Source organism: Aegilops tauschii, chromosome 2 (genome assembly GCF_002575655.3).
Source record: "Aegilops tauschii subsp. strangulata cultivar AL8/78 chromosome 2, Aet v6.0, whole genome shotgun sequence".
Lineage (NCBI taxonomy): Eukaryota > Viridiplantae > Streptophyta > Magnoliopsida > Poales > Poaceae > Aegilops > Aegilops tauschii.
Genome location: NC_053036.3, coordinates 596,707,742 through 596,732,295, shown reverse-complemented (window position 1 = coordinate 596,732,295; position 24,554 = coordinate 596,707,742).

Here is a 24,554-nt window from a genome sequence, read left to right as displayed (position 1 = left end):
GTTTCTTCCTTTTTATTAATTATCAAACTTCTAGGCATGAAATCAAGAAAATTATTTGTAGCAAAAGGTTCCTTAAGGATAGCGAGGAGGTTGGGGTGAACACTTATGGATTTGAGGTCCGCATTTCCCTTACTGGAAGTTTCACCCTTATTTTTAGGAACATACATCAATTTGGCAATCTTAGCATTAGAAGGAGTGTTTTTCACGGAAGAAAAGGCAGACCCTAGGTTGGTAATAATATCCTCAATTTTATCAATTCTAGTGGAATCTTGATCTATCTTTTCATTAACCATAGGTTCCTTTTCTTTAAAAAATTTAAGAGCAACTCCTACCTTATATCTGTATTGGGTAATTTGGTTATGGATCTTTCTATCCATATTTTCAATCAACTCTACGGTGGCAACTTTATTTTCAATAATTTCAAGCCGTTGCATCACATGTTCCAAAGTTAAAATAGTTCCATTAACCAAAAGAGGTGGTGGGCCAAACAAATCTATCATAGCATTATAAGAATCAAAAGTGTGGCTACCCAAGAAATTTCCTCCGGTAATGGTATCAAGAATATATCTATTCCAAGGAGTGATGCCTACATAAAAATTGCGAAGAAGAACGGAAGTAGATTGCTTCCTAGTAGATCTATTTTGCGCATTGCAAATTCTGTACCAAGCATCTTTTAGATTTTCTCCCTCCCTTTGTTTAAAATTAAGAACTTCATTCTCGGGAGACAAAGGAGTATATAAAGGACTAGCCATGATGGCACACGGGACACAGAAGGCAAGCGAAAAAGAGGCGAACGGAAAAAGAGGGCGAATAAAACGGCAAGGGTGAAGTGGGGGAGAGGAAAACGAGAGGCAAATGGCAAATAATGTAATGCGAGGGATAAGAGTTTGTGATGAGTACTTGGTATGTCTTGACTTGTGCGTAGACTCCCCGGCAACGGTGCCAGAAATGGCTCGTTGACGGGAAATCAAATCTTGACTTGACTTGGTGTAAGCCTCCCCGGCAACGGCGCCAGAAATCCTTCTTGCTACCTCTAGAGCACTGCGTTGGTTTTCCCTTGAAGAGGAAAGGGTGATGCAGCAAAGTAGCGTAAGTATTTCCCTCAGTTTTTGAGAACCAAGGTATCAATCCAGTAGGAGGCCACGCTCAAGTCCCTTGCACCTACACAAACAAATAAGAACCTTGCAACCAACGCGATAAAGGGGTTATCAATCCCTTCACGGCCACTTGCAAAAGTGAGATCTGATAGAGATGATAAGATAATGTTTTTGGTATTTTTATGATAAAGATTAAAAGTAAAGATTGCAAAGTAAACAAAGATAGAAATAGCTTGTTGACGGGAGATTAATATGATGGAGAATAGACCCGGGGGCCATAGGTTTCACTAGTGGCTTGTCTCAAGATAGCATAAGTATTATGGTGGGTGAAGAAATTACTGTCAAGCAATTGATAGAAAAGTGCATAATTATGAGAATATTTAGGCATGATCATGTATATAGGAATCACGTCCGTGACAAGTAGACCGACTCCTGCCTGCATCTACTACTATTACCACTACTAGGAAAAGGCCTACTAATGGCGCACCTATTTTGGCTACTAATGGCGCACTATAGGTGCGCCATTAGTACCACGCCACTAGAATATTTTAGTAATGGCGCACCATAGGTGCGCCATTAGTATCTGGTATACTAATGGCGCACCATAGGTGCGCCATTAGTATCCCGCAGGTGTGCCATTAGTAGCTGGTATACTAATGGCGCACCACATGGAAGTGCGCCATTAGTAACAATTTTTTAAAATAAAATTCGTTTTTTCTTAATCTCAGGTCACTATTTCACATATGAGATATCCAACACATATATATATGCAACAAGCATCCATATAACAATCATATCCAACACACAAGTTCCATCATATATACATACATAGCCAACACATAGTTCCATCGTTACATATTACAAAAGTTTCACACTGTTCATCCAACACCGTTATCCATCAATTCACAAAAGTTTCACATTGATACAAAATAAAAACACAAATGGAAAAGAAGCACTCCATCCATGCAAGCTTCCGTGAATTAAATCAAATCTGCAAAATGATAAACAAGAAGTTAGAAGAAGAAGAAGAAGAAGAAGAAGAAGAGAAGACGAAGAAGAAGACTAGAAGAATACTAGAAGAAGAAGAACACTAGAAGAATACTAGAAGAAGAATAAGAAGAAGACTATAAGCTTATTATGTAAACTTGATCATTTTGTGCTAACATAAGTAATTTTGGAGCTAACCTATAGGAAACTAAGCATATAAGCTCTCTAAGTTAGCATATTAGAGCCAACTTAGGTAAAATGAAGCTAACCTATGTCATTTTGGAAAAGAAGAAGAGTAAGAAGAATAAGAAGAAGACTATAAGCTTATTATGTAAACTTGATCATTTTGTGCTAACATAAGTAATTTTGGAGCTAACCTATAGGAAACTAAGCATATTAGAGATAACATAGGTAACTAAGTATGTATATATCATTTTGGAGATCTGACATACCTGACATAGTTCAGTTCTCATTGTTCTTCTCCTTCTCCTTCCTCAGCCTGATGCGCCAAGAGCGGCGAGGCGGTGGAGGCAGCTGTGGGATGTAGTCTTCTACCACAATTGGCGTGGTCATGTCGCCCAGCTGTGGGATCGCCGGCGCCACCACCGGTGCGTGGTCATTGTCAGGCACCACCACCATCGCGAGGCCACCTTCAGGCAGGACGGGCACGACCATCGCTAGGTCATCCTCAGCCACCACCATCTCTTGCCCATGGTCAGCCACCACCATCTCTTGCCCATGGTCAGCCACCACCAGCACTAGGTCATCCTCAGCCTGATGCCCATCGTCATCCTGCAACTCCTCATCCCCACTCTGCTCCTCTTCTCCCCCACTCCAGTCCGGATCATCCTTCTTGCTGTCTTTGCTGCTGCCAGAATCGTTGCTGCTTTCGCTAAAGCCAGAATCGATGTTGCTTTTGCTACAGCCATAATCGCTGCTGCTTTGGCTGTAGCCAGTGTCGCTGCTGCTGCTCCCATTGCCTGTCCAAATGCAACAATGATCGTTAACAATCGATGTGAGACAAAGCCAAATGTAGAGGAATAAGAAGAGGCAGAACGCACTGGCATCTTCGTCATCAGCGTAGCGCATGCGACACATAGTCGTGTTGAAAACCTTCACGATGAGCATTGTGGCGTCATCGTCGTACCTAAAGAGAAGAAAGTACCCGGTCCACAGGTCATAGGCACTGTAGAACTTCTCCCAGCCACGGCACAGGTACATGTGGCCCTCCTCGGTCACCAACTCCACGTCCCACAGCCTGCGAACCCCGCTGCCGGCCTGTCGGAGCTTCACATTATCTGGCGGATCTTCACCCAGCATGTTCATAAAAGTGTCAGGCAGCCTCTGCAATTTGGGACAAGGAGTGATGTAGCAAACAACAGAGTTATCATAATGAGATGGGTGAAGGGGAGATCTCTCGTTTAATATACCTGCCTCGTGGCTGATACTGAAGTCCCAAGTATGACACTGAAGAACTCGAAAGCATCCAACTCGTACTCCGGTGAGGCAGAGCGGCGGTGGCTGCTTCCCCCCATCTCTGATAAGCAGCAGCAGAGACCAATTAGTACCAGGATTATACATTGACTAATTATACATCTGACCCAATTTATAAAACATGCGATGTATTCCACAATACAAAGAACAACTACCATTAATAGGTTGTTGTTTAGAAGGTTTCCCACATGTGTATCACAGAACAAACATATGGTCTAAGGTGAAACATTAGTGCCATGGTTAGTGGTAATTGGTAAATGCTATTTATTTCTTTAGTCGATTTCATTTGCCTTGGTCTGAGAAAAAATGCTACAGTTAGGAAATGCAAACATCAGATTAGAAATTATGTAGAATAGATAATCAACTTTGCTGATTCCTAATAATAGACTTAATGATTGACATTTAGGATCAAAATGCAACCAATGAAAAAAGAAAACAGAGGATCAGAGACAAGCCATGTCTTGCATTGTTTCTACTTTTGTGTTTACGGAAGTACCTAATGGTATTTTTATGGTGTTTTGCAGCTGGTGAAAACGTATGAAATTGCATTGTTTTGCACCTGGTGAAAGAAGCACCTAATTGCATTAACACATGTCCAGTTCCAATAGAAATCTTGGGGTACATTCATGCTTGAGACCCATAACAGGAGCTTACTAGCATTAACACATGCATTAACACATGCATCAAGCACCAGCTGCATTGTTTTGCAGCTGGTGAAAGAAGCACCTAAACTGCAATACCTTACATGTAAGCAGTGCAAAACGAGATGAAGAAGATATCAGTTGCTAAACCCGACAGCAATTGTTACACCGCTTTAATATCTCTCAACACTTTCTAGTAGCAACTAACAACCTGTATCATCACATAAGGTTTGCCCTATTGAAGTTTTGCACGATTTGGAATATATAACAGTTAATGATGTAATATGGCAATGAAGCAATTGCATTAAAAAAATAAGACATGTGGAAGAGTGGACATTGTACCTGTCAATGGAGAGGATTGCTCTGCGACACCACCACTTCTCAAACTTGGCCTTCACAACACACTACATAGACAGATGTAAACTAAAATATGAATTCCTTTGCACTGGGATCATAAAACAAAATATTTAGAACTGAATCATATAGTAATTAATCACAATCTACAGGGCTGCTGCACTCTAATCTTTGCAAAAGAACAAAAAAATAACATTGTTTTAACCTAAACAGAAGTGCCAAATACTAAACAATGACCATTATTGTTATACTAGTGAACTATCTGCTAGAGATTCTACACCCATACTCAAAGCAATGTACGAGGCTACGAGCTGCCACCTTTTTGGCGCACCACGGAGGAGAGGTAATGGAGTCAGTCGATGGTGATGGAGTCGGCGCTGGACAGGTGGGAGGGAATGGGGAATGGTGGAGAGAGGGAGGAAGGAGGAAGGAGGAGAGGTACCTGGTCGCCGGAGGGGTCGGGGTCGGGGTCCGCGAAGGGGTCGCGGTCGGGGTCCGAGCTCGTCCGGGTCCTCGCTCGCCGCGGTCGAAGGAGAGCAGGGGCCGGTGGCGGAGGACTGCAGGGGCAGGCGGGATGGGCGCGTCGGGGCCGCGCTCGCCGGCTGCTGCAGGGGCCGGAGGAGGCCCTCGCTCGTCGGAGGGAGGAGGAGAGGAAAGGAGCGGGCGGCGCGCGCTCGGCCGATCCCGTTCGGGGGGCGCGGGGGTGGAGTCCCGCGGGGGTCGGGGCGGCGGCGTCGAGGCAGCGCAAGACCACAGCGGCGGCGGCGTCGCCGACGGCGTGCAGGCGTGGCGGACGGAGGGGGCGGAGCAAGGGGGCGGCGGCGTACGGTTGGGGTCGAGTGGGGGATCTGGCGAGGGAGGGAGGGAGAGGCCACGCACAGTGCGAGGGGAACAAGTGGAGTGGGTTAGCAATGGCGCACCTCCCACTAGTGCGCCATAAGTACGTCGATTCTAATGGCGCACCGCCCCCTGGTGCGCCATTAGAATTTTGTTTTAATTACTAGCCCGACTGGTCAGGTTATATTCCACCTAACCCTATCTCCATCAGAACACGCCCACTAGCCCGACTGGTCAGCACGCAGCACACACAATAGGAGGTCCTGGGTTCGATTCCCAGGCTCCCCAATTTTTGTTTTTATGCATTTAAAATGTTGTTTGATATTTATTTGTGTTTAAATATGTTCAAACTTGTTTAAATCATAACAGTAATATTTTTTATAAAAATAGTAATGATTTTTTAAAAAAATATCATCAAATTTGTTATTTGAAAATATAATCAAATTTGCTTTTTTGCAAATTTAGTTGCATTCATTTGTGACAGTGGAGCGGGCCGGGGAGGGTGTGGGGGGTCGTCGGCAGCGGTGGAGTGGGGGGGTGCGGGCCGGGGGTCGGCGGCGACGGCCGATGGAGCGGGGGAGGGTGCGGTGGGTCGTCGGCGACGGTGGAGTGGGGGAGGGTGCGGGCCGGGGGTCGGCGGCGGGTGGTTGGGGCGACGGGGCGAGGGGAGGTGGGGCGAGGGGGCGGCGAGGGGAGGGGGCGACGGGGCGAGGGGCGCCGGGGCGGTGGCGGGTGGCGTCGGCGGCGGCGGGTGGTTGGGACGGTGGGGCGACGGGGCGAGGGGAGGTGGGGCAAGGGGGCGGCGAGGGGAGGGGGGCGAGGGGCGCCGGGGCGGTGGCGGGTGGCGTCGGCGGCGGCGGGCGGTTGGGACGGTGGGGCGACGGGGCGAGAGGAGGTGGGGGCGGCGTAGTAATTTTGCAAAAAAAAAGACACTAATGGCGCACCACGGAGCAGTGCGCCATTACTAGCTTAAACTAGTAATGGCGCACTACCCCAGGTGCGCCATTAGTAGTTTTGCAAAAAAGTAAAAAATAAAAAAATATTGTAGTGGCGCACTATGTGGCTGGTGCACCATTACTAGTTAGAACTAGTAATGGCGCACTGTGCCCTGCTGCGCCATTAGTATCTGGAAAAATAAAAATAAAAAAATTGTTACTAATGGCGCACCGTGTGTCTGGTGCGCCATTAGTGTATTTCACACTAATGGCGCACCAGCACATGGTGCGCCACTGCTACATAGCAATGGCGCACCACATGTCTGGTGCGCCATTAGTGGCCATTCCATCTATAGCCCTTTTCCTAGTAGTGTACTCCACACATCGACCGCTATCCAGCATGCATCTAGAGTATTAAGTTCATAAGAACGGAGTAACGCTTTAAGCAAGATGACATGATGTAGAGGGATAAACTCATGCAATATGATATAAACCCCATCTTTTTATCCTCGATGGCAACAATACAATACGTGTCGTTTCCCCTACTGTCACTGGGATCGAGCACCGCAAGATTGAACCCAAAGCTAAGCACTTCTCCCACTGCAAGAAAGATCAGTCTAGTAGGCCAAACCAAACTGATAATTCGAAGAGACTTGCAAAGATAACCAATCATACATAAAAGAATTCAGAGAAGATTCAAATATTGTTCATAGATAATCTTGATCATAAACCCACAATTCATCGGATCTCGACAAACACACCGCCAAAGAGATTACATCGAATAGATCTCCAAGAGAATCGAGGAGAACTTTGTATTGAGATCCAAAGAGAGAGAAGAAGCCATCTAGCTAATAACTATGGACCCAAAGGTCTGAGGTAAACTACTCACACATCATCGGAGAGGCTATGGTGTTGATGTAGAAGCCCTCCGTGATCAATGCCCCCTCCGGCGGAGCGCCGGAAAAGGCCCCAAGATGGGATCTCACGGGTACAGAAGGTTGCGGCATGGAATTAGGTTTTCGTGGTGCTCCTCGATGGTTTGGGGGTACGTAGGTATATATAGGAGGAAGAAGTAGGTCGGTGGAGCCACGAGGGCCCCACGAGGGTGGAGGGCGCGCCCCCCTGCCTCGTGGCCTCCCCGTTAGTTGCTTGACGTCCACTCCAAGTCCTCTGGATCACATTTGTTCCAAAAATAACTCTCCCGAAGGTTTCATTCCGTTTGGACTCCGTTTGATATTCCTTTTCTGCGAAACACTAAAATAGGCAAAAAAACAGCAATTTGGGCTGGACCTCCGGTTAATAGGTTAGTCCCAAAAATAATATAAAAGTGTATAAATAAGCCCATTAAACATCCAAAACAGAATATATAATAGCATGGAACAATCAAAAATTATAAATACGTTGGAGACGTATCAAGGAGGAAGGTTGGTCATCGACCGCGCCCTCCTCGGCAGCAGCCTTGCCGGCCTCCCCGACAGGCCCCTTGCCGGCCTCCTCGGCAGCGGCCATGCCGGCCTCCCCGGCAGGCCCCTGGCGGCATCCTCAGCGGCGGTCTTGGCGGCCTCCTCGACGGCAATCTTGTGGGCCTCGGCCTCGGCGTCCCTGGCGACCTCCTCGATGACGGTGTCGATGTCCTCCCGGCCCGCCGAGGAAGGGTCTGGATACCAAGAAGGGGAATGAGACGGAGCCAAGGCTAAGGTTCAAAAAGAAGGAGAAAGAACAGGGATAGAAAGCAAATAACTTACCCACACCGGGATGGGAAGAAGTGGCGCCCTCCCCGCCAGCGTTCGTTGCCGGGGCAGAACCCCTGGCACCCAAGTTCGCCTCCTCCTCCTCCATGTGCGTGGGCTCGTCGGTGGATGCCCTTGCCGGGGACGCCCCTCGGGGCGGCGTGTTAGGGGTGGCCCTCGGCGGCTCCTCCTGCTGTCGTTCTTCTCCTGCAAACCCGGCAAGATCAGCATCAAGGATTCACACCCCTAAGTTCATCAATGGGGGAGTGAGTGATGAGTTTACGCTGGGGGCTAAGGCGGGGGCTGCTATCCACCAACAGCGGCGTACCCGAAGTACCCGCCGGGGGCTTGTCGCCCGTCGAGGCCTTGGCCCTCTTCGCCACCCTCTGCACCAGCGTCTCCCTGTCCCTGTGAAGTTGACACCAAATCAAGGGAAGATAACGCAGGCGTAAGGTCAGGAGATGATGGGGGACTAAATACTTACTCTTCCTCCACCTCCTCCTCCACTAGCTTCCTCTTCCTCGCCGAGCAGAAAGATCTGAGGTCAAACTCGGCCTCCAAAGTGTTGTCCGAAGGGGAAGGGGATGGGGTCCGGTGCCGCTTGGACGAGGAGGAAGCAGTCGCCGTCCTCTTCGCCACCGTGACCTTCACTGCCTTCTTTGTTGCTGCGGCCTTCATCGCCCTCGTCTCGCGCACGGGCTGCTCCTGGGGCGGTTGCCGCTGCATGATCCTACCGGGCCGGACCGGCTCACCAGAGCTGGCCCGCCGCAGGACGCGCTGCCTCCCCATGACCGGGGGGTCGTTCACCTCGACCTCTTCTTCGGACGACTCGTCGCCCGCGTCCTCAACAAGGGGGGCCTCGGCGTTGCCGCTGCTGGCCTCCCCGGCAGACTCCGCCCACTGGGCGAGCTCTCTCTCTCCTCCATGGTCGCGTCGGCCTCACCCTCCATGCCGCCAGCGCTGCCGGCCTCCCTGGCGAGCGCCGCCTCCGCCGGCCTGGCGGCGATGTAGTCCAGCTCCGCCTTGGTGGTGTCCTAGATGAGCAGCTGCTCATTGCAGACATAAGCCTCCGACAGAGTGTCGAAGAACTCCTGCACCTTCTCCACTAGCGGCTCGGCCCAGGCCGGGTCAAGGCCATGCGCGTTGAAGTCCGGCATCATGGCGATGATGGCGGACTGGCGGGAGTTGTTTCTCAGCGGGACCACTCCCGCCGGCAACCCAAACAGGGGCCCCTTGATGGCCTTGCCGGCCTTCGTGGCCCTGCCGGTCCTCTTAGCCCTGTCGTCGCTGTCCATGTTGAGCTGAAAGAGCCTTTGGCAGAAGTGGGCATGCCCCATCACCGTGAAATTGTGCTTCAGGCCAGGGCGGAGCCTCATTACGTTGGCCGCATTCCTGAAATCCCAGGCCGGCCTCCCCTTGTTATGCAGCGGGGCGATTCAGCGACGGGTGAAGTCTGCCCCGATCATCTCGAGGGTGAGCCCGGCCGTGGTGAGGCGATGGATCCTGGTGGTGGCGATCGAGAGCTTCTTGTCTTTGGCATCGAGGTTGCTCCAGTCCCCGCGACGGGTCGGCAGGCTCTAACGAACCCGTCAGAACTCTTGCGGGCCCGCCTCCTTGATCCAGCACCACCGGCCCCGCCACTCCTCCCACCTCTCCTTCTGGGCACCCTCTGGGTACGTGCCTTTCTCCTGGGTCCTCGGGATCCAAGCGATGCTCCCGGAGATGGCGCCCCCTGGTTGGAGGCGAGGGTAGAAGTAGTGGCGGAAGAGCGTCGTGCTAGGGAGCACCCCGGCAAAGCCCACGCAGAGGTGGGCAAAGAGAGCCATGCATGCCACGGCATTCGGCGTGAGATCCAAAAGATGGAAGCTGTAGGTGTGCATGATGTCGTTGAAGTTAGAGAAAGGGGGGCAGAGCCCGCAAGAGAAGAAATCGACGAAGAAGGGGTACCGATTTGGGCCGTCCTTGCCAAAATCGGCAGGGACAACGCACGTGGCAGGGTGCCCCATCGTCTTCCTCCCCCACAGAGGCAAGAAGAAGTTCTTGAGGTGGACTGCATCGACCGTCGACGGGAAGTAGGTGAGCTACGTCCGCCGCACCGCCGACTCACTCTCCGGTGCCTCCTTCTCCCCGTCATCCTTGGCTGCGTCCACTTCGAATCTTTCGCCTGAGGAAGAAGAGAGGAACGGCGGTTCCGAGATTGGAAGAGACACAGAGGGTAAATGAACAGCGCGCCTGCGGTTTTTCCTTTTTATGGGGAAAGCGTGGGCTGCCTCTTTACCATTTACCATGATGTGACGCATCAGGGCAGCAACTGCCCCACGCATGACCCCCACGTCACGCGCGACCCCCACGTCATGCATTCAACGCGGGTCGTGGGGAAGCGCAACGAGCGTGGGAGATACTGCAGTAAAAAACTCCGCCACACGCGCGCTCGCGCACCGTTCTGGGCCTGGCCCAATAACGCCCCGCGCTTATATGTGGCCCAGGCCCGGGGGCTCCTGCGGTGTACAAAAGTAGGGGGCCCTTTTTGTACCCCTTTACTTGTGCACGGGCAGTCGCAGCCCACGCCCCTGGCCACGCTTGGCGGGGTAGAGGAAGCAAAGACACAAGACAGGCGAAGCAACGCCAAGCCAGAAACACGAAGAGCAGAAGGGCGAGGTGAGTTCCCCCGGCAAGGCCCTTGTCGGGGCAGCCTCCACAGCCCCGGCAAGAACCTTGCCAGGGCAACTTGCCCGGCGCCAACAGGGCTGCCACCCTTGAGCCTGAGAGTTCCAAACGCCCTCAATCACATTGGAACCAAAGCTCGGGAGGCGCCTCTGTGGTGGCATGCAGATCTTTGTGAAGACCAGAAGCATACAAGACTAGATGATAACCAGAAGACAAAGATCCACGGCAAGATCCTTGCCGAGGATACCCACGAGACCCCCGGCAAGACCCTTGCCGGGGACGACCATGATGCCACGGCAAGAATCTTGCCGGGGCCCCAGCAAGACTCTTGCCGAAGACATCCTCAGGGCCGCAGCCAGGCCCACATCTGCCAAGGATCCACCGTCGTTCCCATGTAGCTGCCAGCCCACCAACTAGGTGAGCACCTGCGTGGCGACGTGCGGCCTCTAGGCCAACTCAGCAAGCACCTGCGTGGTGGCATGCATATCTTCGTGAAGACTCTGCCACCGCACCAACTCAGCAGCCAGCCAGCCAGCGTGGCACTACACGCCTCGTCAGCTCGGACGCGCGTCGAAGCCAGGCGAAGCGGCGACAGTTGGGACGAGTGAGGGTGTCCTGGATTAGGGGGTCCTCGGACAGCCGGACTATATCCTTTGGCCGGACTGTTGGACTATGAAGATACAAGATTGAAGACTTCGGCCCGTGTCCGGATGGGACTCACCTTGGCGTGGAAGGCAAGCTTGGCAATACGGATATGTAGATCTCCTCCCTTGTAACCGACTCTGTGTAACCCTAGCCCCCTCCGGTGTCTATATAAACCGGAGGGTTTAGTCCGTAGGACAACAACAATCATACCATAGGCTAGCTTCTAGGGTTTAGCCTCTACGATCTCGTGGTAGATCAACTCTTGTAATACTCATATCATCAAGATCAATCAAGCAGGAAGTAGGGTATTACCTCCATCAAGAGGGCCCGAACCTGGGTGAACATCGTGTCCCCCGCCTCCTGTTACCATCCGCCTTAGACGCACAGTTCGGGACCTCCTACCCGAGATCCGCCGGTTTTGACACCGACATTGGTGCTTTCATTGAGAGTTCCACTGTGCCGTCACCGTAAGGCTAGATGGATCCTTCGATCATCGGCAATGATGCGATCCAGGGTGAGATTTTCCTCCCCGAACAGATCTTCGTATTCGGCGGCTTCATACTGCGGGCCAACTCGCTTGGCCATCTGGAGCAGATCGAGAGCTACGCCCCTGGCCATCAGGTCAGGTTTGGAAACTTGAACTATACTGCCGACATCCGCGGAGACTTGATCTTCGACGGATTCGAGCCCATGTCAGGTGCACCGCACAATCACGACGAGCATGTCTTAGCTCTGCCGTCGGACAGTGTTCGGGAGATCACACCTGCAACTACTCCGGCCCTCGATCCAGAACAAATTGCGCCATCTGAGGCCGGGTGGATGGACCCCACCACGGAGGCCGCACAATCAGTGGCGATAGAGCCGAATACTGACTTCACCTCCTATGAGACCCGTTGGGTTCGTCCCCGGCCATGGGCTCCGAGCCGCCTGCGTCCGTGCCTATCGAATCCGATTGGGCACCGATCATGGAGTTTACCTCCGCGGATATCTTTCAGCACTCGCCCTTTGGTGACGTGCTAAACTCGTTGAGGTCTCTCTCCTTGTCAGGAGACCCTTGGCCGAACTATGTCCGGCTAGAATGGGATGCAGACGACGAAGAAATTCGCTCCCCACCCACCACCCACTTAGTAGCCACTGTCGATGATTTAACCGACATGCTCAACTTTGGCTCCGAAGGCATCGACGGTATGGACGACGATGCAGGAGACGAACAGGAACCACCGCCCACAGGGCGCTGGACAGCCAATTCATCACACGATGTATATATGGTGTATACACCCAAAGAAAACAATAACGAGGAACGGAAGGACGCAGCGAAGGATAGCTCCCTCGAGAAGCAACCAAAGCGATGGCGTAGGCGCCGCTCCAAATCCCGCCTCAGCAAAAATAACGATAACAGCGCAAGAAAAAATAACACCCCGGTCGACTCCAGAGGAATTGACGACCACATTGACCCAGCGATAAAGCAGGATGAACCAGCGAACGGAGAACATAGTACGGAGCCGCTGTCCGATCACGTCGACGCCGAGGATAAAGCTCATCAACCTCTCTCCGGAGAGGAAAACAGTCCGGACAACGACGCACACATCATCCCGGAAAGGCACTTGGAACAAGAGAACCTCCGTAGAAGGCTTATTGCCATCGCGAGGAGTCTGGAGAAGCAGAAGCAAAGGCTTAAGGCCGCGCAGAATATGCTCAACAGTAGATGGAACAAAGTGCTCGACACTGAAGAAAAGTATGGTGGTAGTTGCCACACAAAGAGCTATCCAAAGCGCAAGCTGTTGCCTGAATTCGATGATGAGGCCTTAGAGCCCACACAGCCGAAAAATAAAATGGCTGACCCGTCGGATCGACCACCTCGTGGCCGCGATAGGGCGGCTAACGAGGCCGCACATAAGTCAGCACATGATCCACGCGAGGACTTGCATCAAAAGGCCGGCATGACCAGATCCATCTACGGATCTAGGAAGTGCGCTCCAGCGCATAATCAAAACCGAACACTACAACCGTCAGAATGCCACGACACATCCAAATACAGGGGTGCCGCGCACCCCCTATGTTTCACCGATGAGGTGCTGGATCACGAATTTCCAGAGGGATTCAAACCCGTGAACATAGAGGCGTACGACGGAACGACGGACCCTGGGGTCTGGATTGAGGACTTCATCCTCCACATCCATATGGCTCGCGGAGACGATCTCCATGCCATCAAATACTTGCCCCTCAAGCTGAAAGGACCAGCTCAGCACTGGCTGAAGAGCCTCCTGGAAAATTCAATTGGAAGTTGGGAGGAGCTTGAGGATGCTTTTAGGGCCAACTTTCAAGGGACCTATGTCCGAGCTCCAAATGCAGACGATTTAAGTCATATAATTCAACAGCCCGGAGAGTCAGCCCGAAAGCTTTGGAACAGATTTCTCACTAAGAAGAACCAAATCGTCGACTGCCCGGACGCCGAAGCCTTAGCAGCTTTCAAACACAGCGTCCGAGACGAATGGCTCGCCAGACACCTCAGCCAAGAAAAAACAAGGACAATGGCAGCCCTAACAAGCCTTATGACCCGCTTTTGCGCGGGCAAAGATAGCTGGCTGGCCCGTAGTAGCACCAGCGACCCAGGCACATCTGAAGTCAGGGATGGTAATGGAAAACCACGACGTAACAAAAGCAAGCATTGGAATAACAAAGACAGCCCAGACAACACGGTGCTAAACGCCAGATTTAGGGGCTCTCGACCCGGTCAACGGAAAAAGCCTTTCAAAGGCAACAGAGATGGATCGTCCAGCCTCAACAAGATTCTAGACAAATTATGTCAGATTCACGGCACCTCCGATAAACCTGCAAATCACACCCACAGAGAATGCTGGGTCTTCAAGCAGGCCGGCAAGCTAAACGTCGAACACAAGGGGAGGGAGACACCAAGTGAAGAGGAGGATGAGCCTCGTCCGCAAAACACTGGGGGGACAGAAAATGTTCCCACCAGAGGTCAAAACAGTGAACATGATTCACGCGACGGAGAGGAGGAGCAAACACGCACTCCGAGACGAATGCGTCGTAGAGCCCGTCACCCCCAAGTTCAACCCTTGGTCGACCTGCCCGATCACTTTTGATCGCAGGGATAGCCCGACCAATGTCCGGCACGGAGGATCGGCTGCCTTGGTGCTCGACCCAATAATCAACGGACACCATCTCACCCGAGTCCTTATGGACGGCGGCAGTAGTCTTAATCTGATATATCAGGACACAGTCCGCAAAATGGGGATAGACCCGACAAGAATCAGCCAAAGCAATACTACCTTTAAAGGAGTAATACCAGGCCCAGAGGCCCGTTGTACGGGCTCTCTAGTACTAGAGGTTGTATTCGGTTCTCCCGACAACTTCCGAAGTGAAAAATTAACCTTCGACATCACTCCATTCCGAAGCGGCTATCAAGCACTACTCGGAAGAACAACTTTCGCTCGTTCTAATGCAGTACCGCATTACGCTTCTCTTAAGCTTAAGATGCCCGGTCCACATGGCATCATTACAGTTAGCGGAAATGTTGAGCGTTCCTTACACGCGGAAGAGCGTGTGGCGGCTTTAGCAGCCGAACACTAAACGGCCTCTCCAACCAAGAGTAAACGATCGGTCATCAAGACTGTGGACACGGCTAGACGAGTCCGGCGCACCATTAGCTGTAACAGCTTAGATAAACCTGAGATTGGTTTGATGGATATACCCCCATAGCCGGTGCTAGGGGCTTCCCGCATGTAAAAAACAAAGTCTACAGTTCGGCTCGACCTTATTTTGAATTTTAATGGTTTATTAAGAAAAACCAATTTTTCGCACGACAAATTTCATCTAAGTTCTTCTCTTTTCAGAGATGATAATCGTGCTACACCCTTCCAGGATACGGCACAACGGAGACACAGGCGCAGACGTGCAACAGGGCCCCGGTCAAAGGTTTCTCTTTAGATTAAGACCCTGTGTAAAACTTTCTTACTGTCTCTTGTTGCTTCACACCCTCCGGATACTCAACACAACCGAGAGGGACGATGGCATTATTGGCATTACGCTACGTCAGACTAATGCACGTACCTGGAAATTCAGGGTTCAAGGGTGTTACTCAACCCAATATATGTTGTAAAGACCGAATACCTTAGGGAGTGTTCGGCGTCGCAAGTTTGGCCTTATATGCATCAGCTCTGAATCATGTTTTTGGTCAAATGTTGGGTTTGCCTGGCTCCCGTGTTTTGCTACCTTACGTTCCGCTCTATCGGCTAAGGCGGCACCGGGAGAACTACTGCGATTGTGCCCCGTTTCATCCGGACGAGCACCTCAGTAGAGAAAGCCGAAAACTGACTGTCATGATAAAGGGTGAGACTGGTCAACCACTCGATGACTCATCGGAATCTTCGGGATTCCTCTGCATTAACGAAGGACCAGTTTTCCCGGTCATGTACGTACGCGCACCGTATTCGGATAGCCGCGGAAATACCACGGGCCATATAGTAGCCCCACTGTCAAACTCCTATGGTTAAGTGAAAGTGTTAAAGCAATATAGTCCGATTGCCTCGTTCGCCGTGCTACCACCTCCTTAATGGACCAAGACGTTGGATCAAGTGTGAAGACGCGCTTTCGCGAACACCCCCGTATTATATGCGTGGGGGCTGAAGCCGACGACTGCAAACTTTCAGGTTATATATATATATATATATATATATATATATATATATATATATATATATATATATATATATATATATATATATACATATTTATATATATATACATATATATATATATATATACACATAAACGACCGCACAGGAGGCATAATAATACTTTTAGGCAAAAGTATAAACACCGCCTTTATAATTCAAATAACATTGTTCTTACAATTGGGATACATGTCACTAGAACATGATACTCTTCGAGCACTGAGCCTCTATTAAAGAGCACCTTCTAAGACTTCTTCAAAATAGTGCTCGGCCGATACCCGGCCTACGGCCGAACTCTGGGTTGCAATAGCGGTGGCCTCCATCTCTGCCCAGTATGTCTTGACACGGGCAAGAGCCATCCGCGCACCCTCTATGCACACCGACCTCTTCACAGCATCGATATGCGGCACAGCGCCAAGGAATCGTTGCACTAAGCCAAAATAACTATTCGGCCTTGGTCCTTCCGGCCAAAGATGATCCACAACAGACCTCATGGCAAGCCCGGACAACCTATGGAGCTCGGCCCACTCGGCCATTCGCTCATTTCACAGCAGCGGATGCACTGGAATATTGAACTGCGACCAGAACAGTTTTTCCACTTCGTGATCTTTTTGATCTTTGAAAAACTCGGTCGCATCAGCAGCGCTCGCCACCAAATCCAAGTATGCGTCTGCAGAACTCCATAATTGATCCAGAAGGGCATACTTAGGATCTCCTAACTTCGTCCGCAACAAAAAGGGCTTCCCAGCCGCGATATCTCCGGCTTGACGTAGCTCCTCCTTCGCCGCTCTAATTTTAGAGCGGGCTTCCTTGGCTGCTACCGTGGCTTTCTCCAGGTCCGCCATCTTCGTTTGGCTTTCCTTTTCAAGAAGCTCATAATGGTCGGCAGCATCTTTCAGCTCAATAGCCTTCTGGGCTATTTTCTCTTTGCTCTGGCAATGCGCAGCCTGTTCGGCTCTTAGCTCTTCGACCGCCTTTAGGGCGGCCGCATCACTCTTCCAGGCTTGTTCCTTGGCTCGGGCAAGTTCCGCCGAAGGGTCTCCACGGCGACAGCTCCATCTGCAGTCACGGCATATTACAGATACTAGCATCATGCTCCTCTTAATATGTGTTGATCATTGGAGAATACATACCCTGTGCATCGTCAAGCCGCTTGTTTACAAGCACGATGTCGGCATCTGCCGCATCAAGTTGCCGCTTCAGTTCGGCAAACTCACCAGTCCGGCTAGCCACCAGACCCTCAGCCGCCTGCACATGAAAGCAGCACGGTTATTACCTGGGACTATGATCCTCTATTTGTCGTCTTTTTCGACAGCAACCAGAGTCTCAGGGGCTACTGTCTGCATAGGGCACACCTAGCGTGTGCGGTACCGTCAAAAAATATATATTACTTTGCGGACCTCAAAGCCTCTCAGCGGGCTCATAAAAGCTTCATGCAGCCCACTTTCGGTGGATGAAATCCTCTCAACCACCGTACCCATTAGCGTACGATGTGCTCCTGAGATAGCCGCTTGCTCCAGAAGATTCATCAGTGCGTCTGGTCGCGCACCGGACAGTCCCGGAATCTTTCCGTTGCTCTCCTTAGGAGCCGAATACTCTGGACTTCGGGTGGCCAAAGGGTTACCCTCTGGCCTTGGCGGATCAGGAGAAATCCTCCGTGATGACACCTCAGGGTCATCCACTTCACGAGGCGGGGAGGCACAGGGAGGCATTTCGCTCTCCATCATCTCCGAAAGAAGATCCCCCGAAGATGAACTCTGTCGAGAAGGGCTACGATCCGAACTACAAGACATACGTCTCGGTTATGGTTCTCAGAAATAAAGCAGGGTATATTTACTATGAAGTACTTTTGTTTACTTACAGCTCGGTGGAGGGCTGGTCCCCTTGCGGGTACTGTGCGGTAAGGATGCCCTCCGGGGTAGGGCCCCCTGATAAAGGTTTCTTCCCTCGTTTGGAAATCATTGTTTCCAAGTCTTCAGAGGCGGCCCTCTTCCTTCCTTGGGGAGAAGGAATTTTAGATTCTTCTCCCCGGTTATCCTCCTTCGCGGAGGCACTAATTCCCCCGGTTTGGATGAATAATGAGTGAGGCTCGCTCTCGGCTTCTTTATTCCCCCCTTTATCTTCCCTTGATGGCGCTTGATAAGGCGCGAGCTCAAGCATTCTGGCTAGTACTGGATCTGTTGAGCCTTCGGGAAGGGGGGCCGAACACCTGATCATCTTCGCCTTTTTTACCCAGTCCTGGTCAAAGAGCGACTTTTCAGAATGATGTTGTGATAAATAAAGAGACAGCATGTTCGGCCGAAGAATTACTTACTTGGGTATCTGGACGATTGTAGCTCAGACCCGCATCCTCGATGGTGTCTGGACACTTTATTTGTGATCCGAAGAACAATCCATACATCTCTTCGTGCATCATGCCGAAGAAGTGCTGAATAGTTCGCGATCCTTCCAGGTTGAACTCCCACATACGGAGAGGTCGACGTTTGCAAGGCAGGGCTAGACGAACTAGCATGACTTGCATTACCTTGACAAGGCTGACATCTCTCTCGAGGAGATCTCGGATGCGACTCTGCAATGTCGGCACATCATTTACTGGCCCCCAATCCAGCCCCTTGTTGGCCCATGACGCCAGTTGTGGCGGGGGAGCCCAAGCGGAAGGCAGGGGCGGCTACCCACTTAGTACCACGGGGAGCTGTGATGTAAAACCACTCCCGTTGCCATAAGCTGGACACCTCCGAGAAGGAACCCTTTGGCCATGGAGCATATGTGCCCTTGCTTATTATGGCACCTCCACATTCTGCGTGTCGCCCGTTAATCATCTTTGGCTTCACATTAAAGGTCTTGAGCCATAAGCCGAGGTGTGGGGTGACGTGGAGGAAGGCCTCACACACGACGATGAACGACGAGATGTGAAGGATGGAATCCGGGGCCAGATCGTGGAAATCAAGCCCGTAATAGACACTCTCGTTGGGCTCGGGAGTGGGGACGACCTGCCCTCGAGCAGGCAGCCTGTGCAAAATTTCGGCGGTCAGATACCTGGCTTCTCTTAGTTTCTTGATGTCCTCCTCTATGACGGAGGAGGGCATCCACCGACCTTGAAGGTTGGATCCGGACATGATTGAAGGTCTGAAGCGCCTAGCCTGAGCCTTGGGTGTTGGAGCTCGGGGTGGGGGAAGGATTCGATTGAGCGCGAGAAGAAAAGGACAGGCCTTGGCCCCTTTATAAAGAGGGTGAATATCAAGCGTCCTCCACGTGGACGTTTGGAACTTGCCTAAAATCGAGGAGTCATACCAACAGGCACGATTGGGTTATCCATACCCGTATTGATGAGAATTCCGTGATAAGGGGGACACGATCTCTGCTTCGACAAGACATGCCAATAAAACCACCTCGCGAAACGTGCAGTGGCAGGCTGGGAGAAATGGTTCGAATAATGACCGGGCCGTGGTGTGATGCCACGTTATAAAAAGTTGTCAGTAGATTAGATTTGTGGAAATATTGTTCTCTCTACGGTGATATGTGGAATTTGTTTTGCAGAGCCGGACACTATCCTTGTTCAAAATCTTCCATGGAATGTTCGGAGGAGGAACCCGCCTTGCAATGCCGAAGACAATCTGTGCGCCGGACTCATCGTCATTGAAGCCTGGTTCAGGGGCTACTGAGGGAGTCCTGGATTAGGGGGTCCTCGGACAGCCGGACTGTTGGACTATGAAGATACAAGATTGAAGATTTCGGCCCGTGTCCGGATGGGACTCTCCTTGGCGTGGAAGGCAAGCTTGGCAATACGGATATGTAGATCTCCTCCCTTGTAACCGACTCTGTGTAACCCTATCCCCCTCCGGTGTCTATATAAACTGGAGGGTTTAGTCCGTAGGACAACAACAATCATACCATAGGCTAGCTTCTAGGGTTTAGCCTCTACGATCTCGTGGTAGATCAACTCTTGTAATACTCATATCATCAAGATCAATCAAGCAGGAAGTAGGGTATTACCTCCATCGAGAGGGCCCGAACCTGGGTAAACATCGTGTCCCCCATCTCCTGTTACCATCCGCCTTAGACGCACAGTTCGGGACCCCCTACCCGAGATCTGCCGGTTTTGACACCGACAACGAGCTACCTTGCCGTCCCCGATAAAGCAAGAAGGTGTTGGAAATATGCCCTGGAGGCAATAATAAAATGGTTATTACTATATTTCCTTGTTCATGATAATTGTCTATTGTTCATGCTATAATTGTGTTATCCGGAAATCGTAATACATGTGTGAACACATAGACCATAACATGTCCCTAGTGAGCCTCTAGTTGACTAGCTCGTTGATCAATAGATGGTTACGGTTTCCTGACCATGGACATTGGATGTCATTGATAACGGGATCACATCATTAGGAGAATGATGTGATGGACAAGACCCAATCCTAAGCATAGCACTAGATCGTGTAGTTCGTTTGCTAAAGCTTTTCTAATGTCAAGTATCATTTCCTTAGACCATGAGATCGTGCAACTCCCGGATACCGTAGGAATCCTTTGGGTGTACCAAACGTCACAACGTAATTGGGTGGCTATAAAGGTGCACTGCATGTATCTCTGAAAGTGTCTGTTGGGTTGGCACGGATCGAGAATGGGATTTGTCACTCCGTATGACGGAGAGGTATCTCTGGGCCCACTCGGTAATGCATCATCATAATGAGCTCAATGTGACTAAGTAGTTAGCCACGGGATCATGCATTACGGAACGAGTAAAGTGACTTACCGGTAACGAGATTGAACGAGGTATTGGGATACCGACGATCGAATCTCGGGCAAGTAACGTACCGATTGACAAAGGGAATTGTATATGGGATTGCTTGAATCCTCGACATCGTGGTTCATCCGATGAGATCATCGTGGAACATGTGGGAGCCAACATGGGTATCCAGATCCAGCTGTTGGTTATTGGCTAGAGAGCGGTCTCGGTCATGTCTGCATGATTCCCGAACCCGTAGGGTCTACACACTTAAGGTTCGATGACGCTAGGGTTATAAGGAAGATTTGTATGTGGTTACCGAATGTTGTTCGGAGTCCCGGATGAGATCCCGGACGTCACGAGGAGTTCCGGAATGGTCTGGAGGTGAAGATTTATATATGGGAAGTCATCATACGGTCACCGGAAATATTCGGGGGTATACCGGTATTATACCAGGACCATCGGAGGGGTTCCGGGGGTCCACCGGGAGGGTCCACCTGCCCCGGAGGGCCTTATGGGCAGTAGGTGGAAGGGAACCAGCCCCTAAGTGGGCTGGGCGCCATCCCCCCTAGGGCCCATGCGCCTAGGGTTGGGGGGAACCCTAAAGGGGGCGTCCCCTTGCTTGGGGGGCAAGCCCCCTCCCCCTTGGCCGCCCCCCGCCCCCTCTAGATCTCATCTAGAGGGGCCGGCCCCCTTCCCCCTTCTCCCTATAAATAGAGGGGTAGAGGGAGGGCTGCAGCACCACATCCAAGGCGCAGCCCCTCCCCTCCCCAACACCTCTCCTCCTCCGCGTGAGCTTGGCGAAGCCCTGCCGGAGAACTGCCACTCCATCACCACCACGCCGTCGTGCTGTTGTTGGAGCCCTCTTCCTCAACCTCTCCCTCCTCCTTCCTGGATCAAGGTGCGGGAGACGTCACCGGGCTGCACGTGTGTTGAACGCGGAGGCGCCGTTGCTCGGCGCTTGGATCGGAATCAACCGCGATCTGAATCACTACGAGTACGACTCCCTCATCCGCGTTCTTGTAACGCTTCCGTCTCGCGATCTTCAATGGTATGAAGATGCACTTCCCTCTCTCTCGTTGCTAGTTACTCCATAGATTGATCTTGGTGATGCGTAGAAAAATTTTAATTTCTGCAACGATCCCCAACAGTGGCATCATGAGCTAGGTCTATGTGTAGTTTCTATGCACGAGTAGAACACAAGTTGTTGTGGGCGTCGATTTTTTCAATTTACTTGCCGTTACTAGTCTTATCTTGATTCGGCGGCATCGTGGGATGAAGCGGCCCGGACCGACCTTACACGTACGCTTACGTGAGACAGGTTCCACCGACTGACATGCACTAGTTGCATAAGCTGGCTAGCGGGTGTCTGTCTCTCCCACTTTAGTCGGATCGGATTCGATGAAAAGGGTCCTTATGAAGGGTAAATAGAAATTGGCATATCACGTTGTGGTTTTGGCGTAGGTAAGAAATGTTCTTGCTAGAAACCTATAGCAGCCACGTAAAAATTTGCAACAACAATTAGAGGACGTCTAACTTGTTTTTGCAGCAAGTGTCATGTGATGTGATATGGCCAGAAGGATGTGATGAATGATATATGTGATGTATGAGATTGATCATGTTCTTGTAATAGGAATCACAACTTGCATGTCGATGAGTATGACAACAGGCAGGAGCCATAGGAGTTGTCTTAATTTATTTATGACCTGCGTGTCAACTGGAACGTCATGTAATTACTTTACTTTATTGCTAACCGTTAGCCATAGTAGTAGAAGTAATAGTTGGCGAGACAACTTCATGAAGACACGATGATGGAGATCATGGTGTCATGCCGGTGACGATGATGATCATGGCGCCCCGAAGATGGAGATCAAAAGGAGCAAAATGATATTGGCCATATCATGTCACTATTTGATTGCATGTGATGTTTATCATGTTTTACATCTTATTTGCTTAGAACGACGGTAGCATAAATAAAATGATCCCTCGCTAAAATTTCAAGAAAGTGTTCCCCCTAACTGTGCACCGTTGCGAAGGTTCGTTGTTTCGAAGCACCATGTGATGATCGGGTGTGATAGGTTCTAACGTTCGCATACAACGGGTGTAAGCCAGATTTACACACGCAATACACTTAGGTTGACTTGACGAGCCTAGCATGTACAGACATGGCCTCGGAACACAAGAGACCGAAAGGTCGAACATGAGTCGTATAGCAGATACGATCAACATGAAGATCTTCACCGATGATGACTAGTCCGTCTCACGTGATGATCGGACACGGCCTAGTTGACTCGGATCATGTATCACTTAGATGACTAGAGGGATGTCTGTCTGAGTGGGAGTTCATTAATAATTTGATTAGATGAACTTAATTATCATGAACTTAGTCTAAAATCTTTACAATATGTCTTGTAGATCAAATGGCCCACGCTAATGTCAACCTCAACCTCAACGCATTCCTAGAGAAAACCAAGCTGAAAGACGATGGTAGCAACTATACGGACTGGGTCCGAAACTTGAGGATCATCCTCATAGCTGCCAAGAAAGCATATGTCCTTGAAGCACCGCTAGGTGAAGCACCCGTCCCAGCAAACCAGAACGTTATGAACACCTGGCAAACACGTGTTGATGATTACTCCCTGGTTCAGTGCGGCATGCTTTACAGCTTAGAACCGGGGCTCCAAAAGCGTTTCGAGCAGCACGGAGCATATGAGATGTTCCAAGAGCTGAAAATGGTTTTCCAAGCTCATGCCCTGGTCGAGAGATATGAAGTCTCCGACAAGTTCTACAGTTGTAAGATGGAGGAGAATAGTTCCATCAGCGAACACATACTCAAAATGTCTGGGTTGCACAACCGCTTGTCTCAGCTGGGAGTTAATCTCCCGGATGACGCGGTCGTTGACAGAATCCTTCAGTCGCTTCCACCTAGCTACAAAAGCTTTGTGATGAACTTCAATATGTAGGGGATGGAGAAAACCATTCCTGAGGTATATTCGATGCTGAAATCAGCGGAGGTGGAGATCAAAAAGGAACATCAAGTGTTGATGGTGAATAAGACCACTAAGTTCAAGAAAGGCAAGGGTAAGAAGAACTTCAAGAAAGACGGCAAGGGAGTTGCCGCGCCCGGTAAGCAAGCTGCCGGGAAGAAGACAAAGAATGGACCCAAACCTGAGACTGAGTGCTTTTAATTCAAGGGAAACGGTCACTGGAAGCGGAACTGCCCCAAGTACTTAGCGGATAAGAAGGCTGGCAATACCAAAGGTATATGTGATATACATGTTATTGATGTGTACCTAACCAGCGCTCGTAGTAGCTCCTGGGTATTTGATACCTGTGCGGTTGCTCATATTTGTAACTCAAAGCAGGAGCTGCGGAATAAGCGGAGACTGGCGAAGGACGAGGTGACGATGCGCGTCAGGAATGGTTCCAAGGTCGATGTGATCGCCGTCAGCACGCTACCTCTACATTTACCTACGGGATTAGTTTTAAACCTCAATAATTGTTATTTAGTGCCAGCTTTGAGCATGAACATTGTATCTGGATCTCGTTTGATGCGAGATGGCTACTCATTTAAATCCGAGAATAATGGTTGTTCTATTTATATGAGAGATATGTTTTATGGTCATGCCCCGCTGGTCAATAGTTTATTCTTAATGAATCTCGAACGTGATGTTACACATATTCATAGTGTGAATGCCAAGAAATGTAAGGTTGATAATGATAGTCCCACATACTTATGGCACAGCCG